The sequence below is a fragment of the Spermophilus citellus genome (assembly GCF_964194105.1).
Source record: "Spermophilus citellus genome assembly, chromosome: 2".
Lineage (NCBI taxonomy): Eukaryota > Metazoa > Chordata > Mammalia > Rodentia > Sciuridae > Spermophilus > Spermophilus citellus.
Window position 1 is genome coordinate 87,849,432 of NC_138183.1, and position 17,310 is coordinate 87,866,741.

General features: G+C 41.1%; 1 pseudogene across 1 annotated transcript in view; it reads left to right on the forward strand.

Moving 5' to 3' along the window:
- The window catches only part of LOC308641547 (FERM domain-containing protein 3-like), a 195,804-nt pseudogene extending 188,053 nt beyond the window's left edge, over window positions 1–7,751 (forward strand). Inside the window, exons 11-12 of the transcript in view lie at window positions 4,207–4,331; window positions 7,720–7,751. The product of the transcript in view is annotated as an FERM domain-containing protein 3-like (transcript). The remainder of the gene's footprint in view (window positions 1–4,206; window positions 4,332–7,719) is intronic.
- The last annotated feature ends 9,559 nt before the right edge of the window (window positions 7,752–17,310 follow it).

The following is a 17,310-nucleotide window of genomic DNA, read 5'->3' on the forward strand; positions in this document are numbered from 1 at the left end:
AAAAAATATAAACCCCAAAGTCATGCTCCCAGTGACCCACTTCCTCCAGTCCACTCCATCTGCTTATAGTTACCACCCAGTCAATCCATTCAAGTAGATTAATCCACTCATCAGGTTACAGCTCTCATAATCTCATCATCTCACCTCTGAACATTCTTTCATTGTCTCACACATGAGATTTTGGGGGATATCTCATCTCTAAAATGTAACACTGGGTGTCTCCAAGGATTCATGTTATAGAGCTGTGGTTCTGGTGCACTGGTGTTGAGAGGTGGGACGTTAGCAGTGGGGCCTTGTTTGAATCATGGAGGCCCTGTGTCTTTAGTTAAGTTATATAACCTCATCGTCATCTGTAAATATGGTATTTACCTTACCTATTTTACAAGTATACCGAGAAAGAAAATGATGAGAACAAGTGTATACAAATCACTTTCTTAGCTAAAAAAAAAAAAGGGCCGTTCAGATTCTGGTATTATATTATCATAGAACAACTGTGCTCTTGAGCTCTCACAATAAAGAAGCCTTGGCACCTTTAAAAGTTTGCAAAGAAGATTAGAGTTAATGCTGCCACAAGCCAAGGAATATCTAAGGCTCCCAGAAGTTGGAAGAGGCAAGGAATGATCCTCTCCCGTAGGCTTTAGAGGGAATACGGTCCTGAAAATTCTTGGATTTTCTATTTCCAAACTCCAGAATTTTGAGCAAATAAACCTAATGTTTTAACACACACACACACACACACACACACACACACACACACATATACACACACACACAAATCTGCAAAGGGAAAATGAGGTGAAAAAAGGAAATTTTAGACTAAAGGAGGTGGGTAGGTATACTAGTGCATTTGAGCTGCTATAACAAAATATCATAGGCTGGGTGGTTTATAAAGAAGAAAAAATATTTCTCTATTTTTTATAATTTCTTTCTTTCTATATTTCTCTATAACAAAATACCATTGGCTGGGAAGCCTATGATCAAGGCACTGGCAGAATAGATGTCTTGTGAGGGTCTGTTTTCTCACAGATGGTGCCTTCTTGCTGTGTCCTCACATGGTAGAAGGCAAAAATAAGCTCCCTCAGACTTCTTTTAAGGCCCTACCTCTTGGTACCATCACATTGGAGGTTATTTCAACAAATGAATTTTAAGGGGACATAAGCATTCAGACCATAGCAGTGGGGAAAGGTAGGAAACTTGGATTTGTTTCCTCATTTTGCTTGCTCTGTCCCCCAACCTGTCATAATATCATGGTTTGAAGCCCTGGATTATTTGTGCTCCAGGGAAATCCCTAGTCATAGCCACCTTTGTGTTTATCTGAGTCTAAATAATGTTCCTCTCCGTATTCTGTTACTGGAGAGTCTCAGGGTTGTAATTCCCTACAAGTACCATCTGGTCAACCCTGGGCAGATCTCTAAGCCCTTGTAGTAGCTATGGGCCTTACTATAGTGGAGCGCCTGGGGCCTGTGAGTGTAGGGGCTGAGCCAGCATCTTCCTGACCATTCAGTGTTAAGGATGACCCACGTCTTGAAAGTAAATCTGTCCCAAAACCAGCCATTTGCTGGTCATTGCAATATTGGTTGAGGCAGGAGGATGCTTGCAGTCTTCAGCCAGAGAATGTTGGGAGGAGGACTGATGGGCAGTTAAAGACTCTTCATAAAGACTTGCTAAGGGCCCATCATTGTAGCATAAACAGTGATTTTTCGGAGATAAGAAGAGTTGCCAGCTTAAGTGGTTGGCATGGTCAGTCATGGGGCAGAACAAATCAGGGTTGTTTTGTGCAAGAAATTAATATATGGGTGTTAGGGTTTAGATGTGAGGTGTCCCCCAAAAGCTCATGTGTGAAACAATGCAAGAAAGTTTAGAGATGAAATGATTGGGTTGTAAGAGGTTTAACCTAATTAATGAATTAATCCCCAATAGGGATTAATTGAGTGGTAACCGAAAGCAGGCTGGATGTGGCTAAAGGAGATATGTCTCTGAGGATTTTGCCTTTAGGGGATTTATTTTGTCCATGAGGGGGGTATTTTCTTTCTCTCTCTGCTTCCTGAGGCTATGTTCCCAGCTATTTTCCTCCTCTATACCCTTCCCCATGATGTTCTGCCTCATCTCAGGAGTTATGGAGTTGGCCATCTATGAACTGAGATCTCTGAAACCATGAGCCCCAGAATAAGTTTTCCTTTTTAAAATTATTCTTGTCAGGTCTTTTTGTAATAGCAGCCAAAAAGCTGATTAAAACAATGGACATCTCAGAAGTCAGAAAGCTAGAAAATCCATGCAAAGAATAGCAATATGTTGCACTAGGATAGACAGAATCACAGTCATTAATGACCACAGGGACAGAAGAAATTCCATGAAAACTCAAAAACTGAGAACCATTGACAATAAAGAAGGAATCTCCTCCCTCCTCCCTCCTTTTCCTTCTTCCTTCTTTCCTTCCTCTCTTATCTTGCTCCCTCCCTCTTTTTCCCTCTCTTTCTTCTCTTTGTAAGAATTTCTCTCTCCCTATTTTTTTCCTTGTAAACTCTACCATACTCACTAGGACTTGCCTCAGGCATCAGTTCCCCTGCAAGGTCCTCCCTGGCTCTCCCCTTACTCACCAGGATCTGGTGCCCCTCCTTAGTACTCCACTGGGACCCTGGGTCATCAGTCTCCTTCATGAGATGTGTGTTTTTCCAATGGTGTCTATAGCACATCAATGACTCATGAAGTGAAATAATGGTCAAGGCCAGTATTTCAAACAAAATAAAATAGATTAAAAAAAAAAACCGCAAATCACACATAGCTGTGGGTAAACACTCATAAAACACTTATTTTCCTTGTGGGCCTTCCTGCATTTCATAATGCAGTTCTCAGAGAAGAAAGTTTGAAAATCCTGGTTCTGGACAGTGAGTTGCTTAAGGCGGCAGGGGAGCTATACCCCTGCCAGTACAAGGCAGACCTTCATACCCGTTAGCTATATTGTAAGTGGCTGAGGAATGAGGTAAGCAAAGGACTACGTGATTAAGCAAGTCCCTATAAATTTCTTCCAGTTAGTTCCATCTGTTAATTCAAGATGTTAAAAGACATCCTGTTCCTCCCCTCTTCATCCCAGGTCTAGCTCAGGCTAGAAGGCAGTCCCTCCACCAGGCCTAGGAGCACCTATGCCAGTCTGAAATGACAACATGCCAAACCAGGATTACACTTGGTTTACTTTGGCTTTAAACCTGAGCACCCTTAACACAATGACAAACAAGACACCTTAGGGCAGACAGAGATGGCCAGGTCAGCCCTCTCTGCCCTTACGGTGCTTATTGAGGCAGGGAATGCTCAGTACACCAATGACTGCACAGAGACAGAGGTGACATGCAGATAGCTGTGAAAGAACAGAGAGCAGTATGAGAAAGTGATAGAGGGAGGGAGGGAGAGAGTGAGTCTTTGTCTCTGTTGTCAGGAGCCATCCAGGAAGGCTTCAAAGGGCAGGAGACATTTGACAACATCTTAGAAGGAATTGTTGGTTTTGGTTTTGACAGGAAACGGGAGGGGAAGGGTGCCAGTCATCCACCTGCAGGTCCCCACCTCCTTGTCTGGCAGGACAGACAGCTGGTCTCCTTGCAGTAGGCAGTGCAAACAGGCTCCCCAGCTGTCAGGCAATAGTTTTGATGGACACCTAAACAGTTTCCTTGCCATCTGCTGTTGCCATAGCCACTGGTGTGAATGTTCCTTCCCAAAGGAGGAACAGACCTGGATTTCATAGCTGGCTGGTGAGAAGGGTGAATGGGAATATTAATCACTGGACATCCAGCTACAGAAAGATAGCTTGTAGCTGTAGCACATCTGTGCCATCCATCTGGCAGGGTCTTTTGGTGCTTGTTCTATTCCTCTGAGCCACACCCTTCATTCACCTTTCTGCATATCTAGTTCAGTGATAGCTGACACCTATGTTTCCTGTATCTTCTTAAAATGTTCACATCTTCATCTGACATTCCCAGGTCTGATGGCATCTGGGGAACTACATTTTCTTTTCCTGGGTTGCATTGGAACACATAGATGTTTGTCAGGATCTTAAGGGCAAGAAGGGTGGTGGGTCTTGAGTTTTATGTCACCTTTATTTCTAGCTTAATCCATTGTGTGTGTCTAGAGGCACTTCCCAGCTTGGGTAGCCCTGAGAGAGAAGGGGTCAGCACTCACAAAGGACATCAACTCGGTTTGGCTTTTGTCTGTTCTCAGAGTCAGCATTACTCAGAGTCGCAGTTCCCACTCCTTGAACAAACAGCTCATCATTAACATGGAGCCCCTGCAGCCCCTTCTTCCTTCTCCCATTGAGCAGGAAGAGGAACTTCCCCTGGGTGAAGGTAAGTCAGCCACTTCATTCTAGAGATCTGCTTTGGAAGAATGAAGAAGCACCAATTTTATGTATGCTGGGAAATGGGTTGAGTCAGGGGCCTCAGTGAGTCATACACTATGTTTTAGTAAATACATTCTTTTTCAGTCAGAAGTCTGTGTGATATTGGGAGTTCTATCCATTTTTCTTGGAAGTTTTACTGGTACAAGTATTTCTAAGATTGCATGGGAAAACAGTAATGGTGTTGGACCTAAACTGTACAATGTGGTACCCACTAGCCATGGAGGCTATTTAAAATCAAGTTTAAATCCATTAAAGTTAAAATTCCAATTCCTCAATCACACTACCCGATTTTCAGTTCCTAGTGGCCACGTGTGGTTGATGGCTGCCATACTGGAATCTGAGGCTGAGAACATTTCCATTATTGTAGAAAGTCCTCTTGAAAGGTGATGTTTTCTACTCCATCACAGTTCAGTTGGTGGTTATAAAGAATTCTCCACAAGTATCTCTGTGCTGCTCATCCTCTTTTTGCCTCAGTATTTTCCTAGTCTCTTTTCCACAAGCACCTTGTCTAATAGTTTTGATACAGACTAAATACATGGTGCCTACTTTAACCCCCAAACCATTATATTTTTTAAGATGATAATATGTGTGCTGATAGACTCATTCTCTTCCCTTTCCTCCTGACCCTTCTATTGCTCCTCTTTTTCTTCCTTCTCCTTCATGAGAGAAAGGGAAAAATCTCACCGTACATGGTAAGGCAAATCTCAGATTCTTACTAACCTCAAAGTAAACCAAAAACAAATGCACACAAAATAAGTTTTTCTGTTTTTTTTTTCTTTTTTTATTGTTGGTCGTTCAAAACATTACATAGTTCTTAATATATCATATTTCACAGTTTGATTCAAGTGGGTTATGAACTCCCATTTTTACCCCGTATACCGATTGCTGTATCACATCAGTTACACTTCCATTGATTTACATATTGCCGTTCTAGTGACTGATGTATTCTGCTGTCTATCCTATTCTCTACTATCCCCCTGCCCCTCCCCTCCCCTCCCCTTTTCTCTCTCTACCCCCTCTACTGTAAATCATTTCTTCCACTTGTATTATTTTTCTCTTACCCCTCCTTTCCTCTTATATGTAATTGTGTATAACCCTGAGGCTCACCTTCCTGAATACAAATATAGTACGCTTTTCCTTAACTTTAATACAGTATTTTTTTGTTTTATCATTAAAAATGTAGATACTTGGAAATGTAAGAGGGCAGGACTCCTTGTCCCTGAAATATCACCTTTACCCCAGTCTCAAATCAAGAATTCCTTCCACAAAAGCTTTTTGAGTTCTTAGTAAGAGTTTGCCTTGGAAAACAAATACACTTGAGAGAGGCAGAAGTAACCAACTCACACTGAAATGTGAAGAATTTTACTAAATATCTTTCTGAGAGAATGCTTTGATGGTTAGAAGGGGAACTGAGGAACTAGATACCAAAAATACCATGGTAGAGAGAAAGCGTGAAACATATGGAGAATGGGATCTCAGAAGATGCCTTCTGTATCCAGCTGGGCCACAAGATATGGTGATTATGAGAACAGGCTGGCTATAATGGCCTTTTTAATCTGTCCTTCCAACTAATGCTGTAAGTTCCACAGTAAAATACTTTTCTTAACCATGAGTCTCTGGATCCATGTTGCTTTTCTCTCTCTCTTTCTCTTTGTGTATGTGTGTTTTGCAAATGAAAGAAAATGTTTTGTGTTTTTCACTTCTTTTCATTTCTGGTTACTGATGATTTTATGGGCTTCATCCCATATTCCTGAAATATTGCTTTGAGGGAAAAATCACTTTTTTTAAGGTTTATGATTATTTCAAGGTAGAATGAGAGAGGACATGACTAATGCAGTAAATAATGGGAGAAAGAATAGCGTATGCATGAAATTGTGACTCCACATTATCTGCAAAAATGGAGAATAGCCAGGTGTGGTGGCACACACCTCTAATCCCAGCAGTGGGGAGGCTGAGGCAGGAGGATTGTGAGTTCAAAGCCAGCCTTAGCAATTTAGTGAGGCCCTGAGCAACTCAGTGAGACCCTGTCTCTGAATGAAATCTAAAAATGGGCTGGGGATGTGGCTCAGTGGTTGAGCACCCCTGAGTTCAATCCCCAGTAACAAGAGAGAGAGAGAGAGAGAGAGAGAGAGAGAGAGAGAGAGAGAGAGAGAATAAATAGAAATAAAAGTTGTTACACCAGACAGGTTGAATGGTTGGCAAGGGGAATACAAAACTCTAGGCCATTTCTGAAGTTCCCCTAGGACATGAAGAGGAGGCTGGGTAAGCTTTACTCTGAACCTGTCATCCCATTCCATTAGAAGCTTCCATTTGGCTCCATTTTCTATAGAGATATTTTAATGCTAAATACTAGCCTTTTCTTTCACATAACAAAAGGATGCACAGAAGACAAACAATTATAGGTAAGTGCAATACAAATGCAAAATTTCATCATATGGAGTAGGAATCCATTAACTGTCTTTTCAATTTTCCCTGTTTGAAAGATTCATCTTAATTTTTTTTTACCAGCTGTGAAGCCAAGTTGATGTCTCTCTCTTAGAAGTTCATAAGAGCTCTGTCAATATCTAGTAAAATTTTTTCCTCTAGGAGGTTTGTCCCCTTAAAGGACATCGTCATGGATTTTAAAGCTCAGGTAAAAACCTTCTAGAATGGTAGAATAAATTTAAAAGGAAGACAAGTAGAAACAAAAATATTGTTAATTATTCAAACAGTGAAATGATCCTCCCAGTGTAGAGTAAGAGCAGAGTCATCCTAGTCACCACAAATTTCAAAGCAGGATTCCTAGAGTACATGAAGATTTGTGTTCTCAATACCATTCTGTTGTGACTACCAGTCAAATTTCTATTCCATACATGTCTGTTGTCTTTATCAGGCAATGGTATTCAGACAATCCTCAAGATGAATACTGGTTTTACAGGTTTATGTCTTCCTGATTTGTAAAGAGAAGAGAGGCAGAGAATACAGCTCTAAACTGAGATGGTCTTCCACCTTTGTGGATGAGTCCTGTTTCTGGCTGTTTGTGCATGAACAGTATGATGAATTCTGTTTCATCCTTCCATTCTGCTATTTCAGGATGTTTTTATGTGTGAGCAAGAAGAAAGTTTAAAAAGGATAGAAATTCATTTATTCCTTAATACACCTATAACAAATGCCACTCACATAACCGGTCAACCACATTTACCTGGGCACATTGCTATGAACTATGCAGATGAAGGTGTTCCTTCTTCCCTGGAGGCTCACAGCAGGTTGGGGAGAAGACAGTGGATCACAGAGGTGCTGAGTAAGTCAGGCCTCTGCTGACTGAACTGTGTGCTCACTTTTCTGCCTGCTTCTAGGATCTCAGTGCTTCAAGCTGTTGGGAGAGTGACTTGTCCCTTAGTCACCATGGAGTGTCTGCCGTAAAATCAGTGAGCAGTGGAATGAACAAGACAAGATTGATAGAAAGACAGAGATGTGAGTGGTCTGCTCCAGCCGCAGCAATGCATGTGTGGTTGGAGGAAAGAGTACACAGGAAAATGCTGAGGGTGAGGTAGAAAGCTAGGAAAGGGCCAGATCAGAATGGGTCTTCTATGACTTGCTGAAGTATTTAGACTTTATTTAACCTGAGAGCAACTGGGAAGCATTGAAGGGTTTCAAGTATGGAGATGATGTCACTGGAATTGTTTTTTGTATCTCTCTGGTGGTATGTGAAAAATGGATTCAGGCGAATTTGGTGGTATGTGGAGAACAGATTCAGGCGAATATGACTGGAGCTGAATTTTTAACTTCAGTATTATTGACCCCTTGAACTGACATTTCTTTGTTGGCACACTGTGTGTTGTAGGGTGTTTAGCAGCATCCCTGGCTTCTACCTAGTAGATGCCTATAGCACCCCGCAAGTCTTAACAATCTGAAATATCTCCATATATTTAGCCAGATGTTCCCTGGGGAGCAAAATGGCTTTCTTGCTAATAACCATTGAGTTGGAGGCATAGAGACCACCCAGGGACAACTGAAACAACCCCAAAAACAAATAGACAAAGTCTGAAGGGCTGAAAGAGTGAGCCTAGGAGAAGGAAATGGATTCAAGACTTGTTGGCAGGACCATCATCAAGACAGACCACTAACAACATAGCAGGAATGTGGCCCATGGGCTTCTACCGTCCAGTCCTGTCTTTGACTCGAAGATATTGAGTGAAAAAACTATGACTTATTTATTTCAAATATGAAAAAAATGAAATATGGGAAGGTTTAAATGGCATGTCAACATCACCCAAGAAATCAATGGCAAAAAAAATGGTTAGGTGTTGGAATGACCAAGAGAGTGGCTATTGTTTTTCTGAGCATTAAATACAGAGTGTCGGAGCCTTGGATATCCCTGCTTACTTTTGATGTCGCCTTCCCCATCTCTGTGTGATGGCTCAGATTCTTTTTTGGAGGAGTTTCAAATCATATGCATTTTAGAACTGGATTCATAAACAGGTCAAGATTGGCAGCCCAGGTGCTATTAAAAGAGTTGTCTAATTAGGAATTTTTTTAAAAAATCAAAATTGTAGAAGTAGAATGGTCTTAACCCTGACCTTTGGAAGCCACATATCTCTTAGGTCATGGGAAGGTTCTGGTGCCTTGTTTCATAAGGTGCCCTTGGTGGCAGAATTCTTGCTGCTACCATGGTTCTCTGAGGTCATGGCCACCGATTTGTCAGACAAGTTCTTTTCATTCATCCCAGAACTTCAAGTTTCTCAAAGACAGCTGGGCAGAGTATTAATGCCCAGATTAACCCAGCAGTATTCTGGAAACACATGTGACCCCATCCACCCAAAGGACAGCTGGAGGATTAGCTCTGAAGTGAGCTGTGTCTGTGTAGAGGAAAAATAAAATCAGTTCCTAGGCACCACTCTGCAACAGGAATGTTTTTGTGCTCACCCAAAAGTTGCTTGGCTACGGGATCCAAGGGAATTTCTGTAGTGGAAAATTTTAGATGAGAATGGCAAGACATTTGAAAACTGAAAGTGCCACTTTAGAGCTTTTCAGTATTTCAAATGAAGAAAATATTGAGAGTGGGAATTGTTCTGGTAGAAAATGTCACTTTAAGGAGTCATTAATTTGAATAAATTCACATGTAAAGTGGAGCAGGTTTTCCAACAGTATATATAGCAACATGCTCATGTTTTATTGGTGGAGTGTTTCTCTCATTATGGAAGAAATTTGGATTTTAGTAGAGAAGAGGGATGAAATTAATCACATGAGACTTGGTAACTGGCAATTACTGACACACAATGAAGATCCTTCTTGTCTGCCATAGCAGTGGTGTGGGCTGGTATAATTAAACATGGCAGAAAAGCCATGCTTTTCCCCCTGGGTGGGTAAAACAAAATGAGTTGAAAATATTTGAAACCCTACTTCTGGGCAAGTGAAAGCACAGTAGAGACCCCAGAAGTTCCATGATGGGAGGATCTTGAGAGAGCAATGCTGTTGGGTTAAGTGGAGGTTTGATGCTGCATTTCCATGTGCCTGAGAAAGTGCTCATGTCAAAGCATAGATGGAATTAAACTAAAACTAACTCCCCAAGCTACACTTTAGCACTGTCTCTGTAAATATTTGTGTGTGTGTGTGTGTGTGTGTGCGTGTGTGTTTGTGCACATTGTGTTTGTGCATATTGAGTATGCATGTATGCTTGTGTCCTGGATGAAACAGGGCATGCATATGTGAAAGGGAGGAGATAGAGGTCTTTAAAGGTTGCTTACAGTGTACAGCCCTAACCAAAGGTGGCTTAATATGGCATCATTGAAACTCTAGAAAGACTGAATGTGAACATGTGAAGGCATTTGAGCTTGTAAGGTGCTATCTTGATCCCTCAAGTATGCTGTACTCTTGATCCCACCTGCCTCCCTCCCCAGCACACAGCAGGAATATGGAACACACAGCACACAGCAGTGGGTCCACTGCAGGCCTCTCAACCTCCTAACAGGCAGAGCCTTTCGTACCCTGCACAGTTGCTCCCATCCCATCACTGAAGTCTCTGACAGCTCCTTGCTGTGGTTCCGCCATGGTGAGTTCCTTTCCTTTTTGTCCACCCACTGTGGTGTCCTTCCTGCCTATCCAATATGAACCTTCTCCTCCCTCTGCTTTCTCTTCCTGGTGTTCCATGGCTATGGTCAAACAGATTTACCCTGTTCTTACCTTTCCAGTGTCCCCTCCCTCCACCATTTTCACCTGTTAAGCCAATTCTTCCCTTTGTCGGGACACACATGTTAATAGTGATGCACTAGTCTTTTAAAAATGTCTCTTCTGTGTGTCTCATGGAACAATAGTAATTGCTTATAAACCTGGTGGAACCTCCTTTCTCCTCATAGTTACTGTTACCTGGGGATGGCAGACACATCAGCATCAGCTTCAATTGTACTTGTCCCTGCTGCAGAGTTTTGGGATTTTTATTTGCTTTATTTTCTCATTATGTAACCACTATGTCACCTTCCAGAAACTCCAAAAATTACTAAAAAGCATTGATGAGCAGAAGAAAGTCACCTCCTAGATTATCACTCTCCTAGAGGCAACCAATAACACTTTAGCAATTTCCTTCCCCATGTATTTTAATGTGACTGTGATCATCCTGTGTATATCCCACTGTTTGCTTAATGTTAAAGATACTAGAGCATGTGAGTGTTTCATAAATTGAACTACAGGTCAAATAAGGAATTTAGGAACATGTTAAATACAAATACAGACAAACAGATTAATATCCCAAATTAGGAGAAATTCACATAAAACACGGTTTTACAGATCAATTTAACACTGCAGGTGCTTGGGTTATCCTTAAGTTTCCCATTTAGAGGCAGCTGCAGTGTCCCACTGCTGACAGGCGCGTGGCAGTTGAACTCACCTCTGCAGGAGCTAGGAGGCCTCCACAAAGCTGAGGACAGCCTCTGCTTTTATTTATAATTGCAGTATCAGAATCAAAACTTCAAAGTCATCGTCACACCTATTGAATCCCCGAAGAAAATACCGTGGTTTGGTTGGTAGCTCCTCTAGGGTAAGAGATGCCAAGTGCATCAGAGGAAAAGATAAAGGCCTGAGCCAGCTCTGCAGACTCACATTTGTAGTCACTTCAAAAGCTTTTCATCTCCCCTTTGTGAGCTTTTCTTTGGAGCTGTTTCCATCCTTGGAACTCTGGTTTCTGGTATTTACTGACAACTTAAGTACTCATAAGAAGGTTGTATCACTTGAAAGAGATCTTTGAAATTTTAAATATTTCCAGCATTGTGAAGGAGGTAAATGCCTTGTTTCCCACATAAGTTGAATCCATCTTATCTTGCAGTGATTATGTAGCTTAATATCTTAAAATAACAACAGTGTGTTTCATGTTAGTTCTGCAGTTGGCTAATTCTCCACAAATAATTCCTTTTGTGGGATATAGAATTCCTCAGTGGAAACATCTTGAGATGCCAACAGTGTAGATCTATATAGTTCAGTGTGGTTCTATAGGCTTGACCAATTTTCCACAAATAGTTCATTTTATGGATTATAGTACTTCTCTGTGTAAACATAGCAACCATTCAGGTAGTTGCTCCATTTCTGCATTAATGTCTTGGACAAGAGAGGAAATATAAACTCTAGTCTTGGCTACTCCACCAAGTAGGATGACCATGGACAAGACCCTTCAGCTTTCCAGTATTCATTTGCTTAATCTATAAAACAAGTTTAGAGCTTTCTAGCTCTAAACTCTGACTTTGAATCTTCTGCTGAAGGTAAAAATGGTAAAACAAAAACAAAAACAAAAAACCCAAACATCCAAGACTATTCTTGAGGTCTTTTGTAATAAGAATGGGAACTTGAGAAGTAAGCCAATCTCAAAAAACCAAATGCTGAAAGTTTTCTCTGATATAGAGAGGCTGATTCGTAGTGGGGTTGGGACGGGGAGCAGGGGAAGATTCGACACATGGTAGATAGAACAAAGGGGAAGAAAGGGGAAGGAGGAGGCAAGGGAGTAAAAAAAGATGGTGGAAAGAGATGGACATCAGTACATGTATGAAAAAGACATGAATGATGTGAATATACTTTGTATACAGAGAGATGAAAAATTGTGCTCGGTATATATAATATGATTGTAATACATTCTTCTGTCATATACAATAAATCAGAATAAAAAAATTTTAAAAATCCAATAAAAGGACCATCATTTGAGGGGACAAAAAGAATGGGAACTTGGGAACAGTAATATTTTTCAATGCTTTTGAAGGCTAAAGAGGAACATTGAAGATGGTCCTGTACAGTGTTCAGCAAAGTATAACCCACGGCCACCCAGCATCCATTCATTTTTTTGGTCTTGGAGCCAGCAGTTACGCCTTAAATTATTATATAATCACCTGCATTATAGCCTTAATTTTACCTCTCAGCCTTCAAAACTTCATATGCACAATCTGGATCTTCAGATAAAAAGTTTGTGAACTCCTGATCTAACACATCCTCTCAGAATTCTTCTAGAAATTAAGTCTGGAGAGGTGAGGCAGTTTGCCCAAAGTCATACTGGGTAAATATTGAGGCTGGGATTAGATTATTGAAGCTGGTCCTCAGATTCTTGACCCAGGTATCTTAGATGATATAGAATACATCCAAAATGTCTCAACTCTGTCTCACTGAAACAGGTGCTACATCTATTTTTCTATTAAATCAGTCACCAAAAGAGCCAATTTATATATATATATATATATATATATATATATATATATATATATATATATATTATACACACACACACACACACACACACACACACACACAAACGTGGGGGAGCTCTGTGATTCAGTGAGAAAAGTTCCTGTGTATCCAGGGTGGTGTTCAAGTCTTTGGACTTCTATCTCAGAATGCCAGGACCTGTGCCTCCCCAGGGATGGCCATCATGTAGGGATGGGGGGGTGACTGAGCACTTTGGCCAGCAGTATTCTTATTAGAACCAAGCTGTGGAGGAAACAGACTTCCCACAGGATGCTCGCTCCCTTCTGGGACTCGTGCTCTAATTTTAAAGTTGAATTCATTAAATAAAGGAATGGCTCACTTTGAGGCTAGTTCTAATCCCTCATTTGCTCACTGTCTGTGTTAAGACTTGTTGTCTTGTTAGTGGAAGCAATTCAGTAGTGGAGCTTTCCAAATCATTGCTCCCCCTCAGGTTGACATTTTACTGCTTCATTTAAGTATTAACAGTTGATTGCTTTAAAGGATTTGCCTAGGGGCAAAAAAGTCACATGTCCTAGGAGGTAATCCAGTTACAGTCCTTGAGGGCTGGGATCCCAGCCAAGAGAGCATCATAAGGGTGACTAGCTATGACCACAAGAACATGGTGAAAGACTTTCTGCTTGGCAGCTAAATAAGCAAACATTCCCACCATGCCCTAAGAAACAGGAGCAGAGGAAAAGGGAAAGGATTGCCAAAGCCACTGTCATTAGAGAGCAGAAGTAGGATTTCCTGAGTTTTGGATGCATTCCACCATCAGCATGAGGCTCTGTTTTCTTGCATTTTTGTTCATGGGTTGGTAGTGAGTGTTCAGTAGATGTTCTCTGAGACACCGAGGCTGAAGTTGAGGCAAGATCTCATTGCCTCTCTCCGTCTCTCTTCTCTTAGGACTCAGTGTCACCCTTGTGGAAGAAAGCCTTGTGCAATGTGTGCTAGTGATGCTTTTTAGGCTGGCTCATGATGATAGGGCTGTGGCAGTTTAAGCAGAGCTTAGAAAAGAGTCTGTTTCAGTTGGCACAGGTCTGTTGGCTAGGATTCACTCCTGAAGTGTATGCCCAATGCCACATACACATGTAGAAAGATGCAGGTTGATGGCAAATTAGGCCATACAGCTGAATCCAGAGCGGGGTGCATATGCACTGAGCTCATACAGTGATCCACTGGGGTGGAGGAAGAAACCACTCAGACTTCTACTGATATTTTGTTTTTATTAACTTCTTATAAAATTTCCATTGTATAGGTTTTATAATGTATGTAATAAACCAAGATAGCTCTACATGTATCTAATTTAAAAATAAATATGCAGCTGTTACTAAGTATGCGCAAACACTTTTTGTCTCCCAAAGCAGACTTGGTTACAATCACCCCAGCTCTTAGAGATAAATCTAAATGAAGAAAAGGTGGAGTGTATTTCTTAAACTCTGAGATTCCTATTTGTGCCAAGGCTCCGGATTCCTAAAATAGACGTGAGACCTCTCTGCTCTAGTTACGGTGGTGACATGCCATTTTACATGCTTTTGGTCTGCCACTTGGTAAACCAGCATGAGTCACCCAAGCTCAGTCTTGGCCTCTGCCAGGCTGTTTGGTAGTGCTGTGTCACTGTCATTTAAGTGTTCTGTGGAGGTCTCTGAGTCCCCACTTATATGGCAGTTAGACTCTCATGGTAAGCATGTGTTCACCTGAGTGGACATAGGACGCATCAGAGAGCATTCTCTGGTGGTGGGAAGAGCATAGGATAGAGGGTAGGAGTGCTGGGGTTCATTCTTTCATTTGATGAACATTTACAATGATTTGGCACATGAGAGTCACTGACACCACCTAGACTTTACTTCCTCTTCTGTAAAACAAAGTGAGATGACTTCTAAGTTTCCTCCCTACTCTGTGTGGCTTTTTATAATTCTTCTCTCAAATCACTGCTATTTTTCAATATGTCCTTTGGACCATTTGTCAGTGTGTCTGAAAGCAAAGGTATAGATGTCTTATTTTTAAATATGGTAAATTAAAGAGTAAGCACTTGGCCCCATGATCTTATTCTTGGCCCCATCACTTATTCTTTCTTACTGTGAGTGACACAATCTTATTTTCCAGCATAAAATTGAAAATTAGTAGCAACTAGTTTAAAAGGGAATATAAAATTAATATTTTGCTTTGGAAAGAGCCCTTGCTTCCTTTAACACACCATCATTTCCAGTTGGAAAGTCTTTTAACCCCTGGGCTTCCACTTTAACATTATAAATGTGACAGTGGGCAGATGTTTTGGTCAAAAGGGAAATAGACTTTTAAGAGTGATGCACTTGATTATCTGAATGTAGATTGGCCATGTTGCTATTAAAGAAAGGAGTATCTGCTTTCAAAATATAGAACATCCCTTGTGGTCTTGTCAGGCCCTACCTGGCACCCTTAGCCACAGCTGACCTTTTGGTCCCTAAATCCAACCAGGGTCCCATTCCAACTCTAGGACCAATCTTACCTAGAAGAGATCTAAGAAGTCCAAGCCCAGCACTTTGGATTGGGATTTTAGTCCTGCTCTATCCATTGCTCTGTCTTGTCCTCTGACCCTTATGCCAACCTGGCTCCTTTTCCTGACTCCCTGCCTTGGTGGTGCCCAGGACTCTGCTCCCATAGGAATGTGCCAGCATTTCTCCCTGGGCCAGGCTGTGATCCTGACCCTGTTCCTTATCCTTGCTCTACTGACTGACAGTCTACATGATCTCTTTTCCTGGCCTGTGTCCCTGGGGCCATGTTCTGTTTCTTCTCAGATTAGGCTCTTTCCCAGCATTTGCCTCATCCCGAATAGGGCAGCCAGATTTTTAAATGCCAGTCCTTCCTTGTCAAACATCTCCTGTTTCCCAGTGGTTATAAGATATTGAACTGTCAAATCTATTTGCAAAAATCCTATTCACTTGAACTTTTCAAATTTACCCCAGGTTTACCTCCATGGCACCACCTCACTAGCCCCTCATCTCTGTCCACTGATGTTATAATTAATTCCCAAGGGAGCTCTCCACTTCCACTCTTATCCCCTCCTGACACCCATATTTTCCACATAGCAGCCTGAGTAAGTTTTTATGAGTGGAACTCAGATCTAGTTATGATAACATCTGAACTCTGTCCTCCAGCCTGTGTACTTTGCTCTGTGCCTGTTAAGCTCTTTTCTATTTCTCTCCTCTTCAGTCTGTGTTCCCTCCACCCTGGCTTTCCCATTCTCTCTGGAATATGCCATGGTCATTGTACAAGCTGTTTCATTACCCAGAAGAAATGGCTGGGCCTTTGTATGGCTATTTCTTGTCTTTTAATTTAAATTGCAGATCCTTGGAAGGTCTTCCCTGAATGTCCAATTCCTACTCATTTGTTTTCTCTCACACCAGTGCCTTTTTTTTTATTTTCCCCAGAGCACTTGGCCTTGTTGAATGCTTTCTCCTCTGCTTACTTGTTTTCCTGTTTGTTGACTGTCTCCTCCAACCAAATTGTCAGCTCCCTGAAGACAAGGACTCTGCCTATGCCATTCTGTGTACTGTCAGACACTCTGACATTCTGGTATACAGTGGGAGCTAATTAATACTTGCTGAATTAGTGAATAAACAAACAAACAAACGAATGTATACATTCTGAATGTGTGGCTAGGTCAACTTTTATTTGTATGGAAGAAGAAGGCATACAAATAGAATATATTGTCCTGGGATTACGGATTACCAGAATCAACCATTTTCTTTTCTTTTTATTTTGTTTTTTAATGGGAAATCAAGAGTAATACCTTAATCATCTTAGACAAATTGGAAAATACAGAAAAACACAAACAGAATTTTAAACTGCATGTAATCCTTGATGTTCATGCTGTGGGATATATCATTCACCTATATACTTTTCATAATTTAAAAATTTTTAATAAAATCTGAAGATGCATTCTTCATGAACATGCCAAGGTAATAGGGATGGCCAAGCAAACTTTTAACAATCAGTAAAACTGCTTCCCTACTATTTGGGAGAAGTGAATAGTAATGACATGTTAAAGGGACACATGGTTGACAGAAAAATTGAGACTGTCTTGTCTTCCTCTTGCGTAGCTAAAAGAAACAAAGGAAAGAGCTGTGTTGGGGAAAAAATTCACCAACCCTTACTGATTAATTTGCTGCAAGGCACTAATTTGAACATGCCATGTGTATTAACTTGATTAGTCCTCACAACAACCCTCAGAGGTTCATTCTGTCTTATAAGGC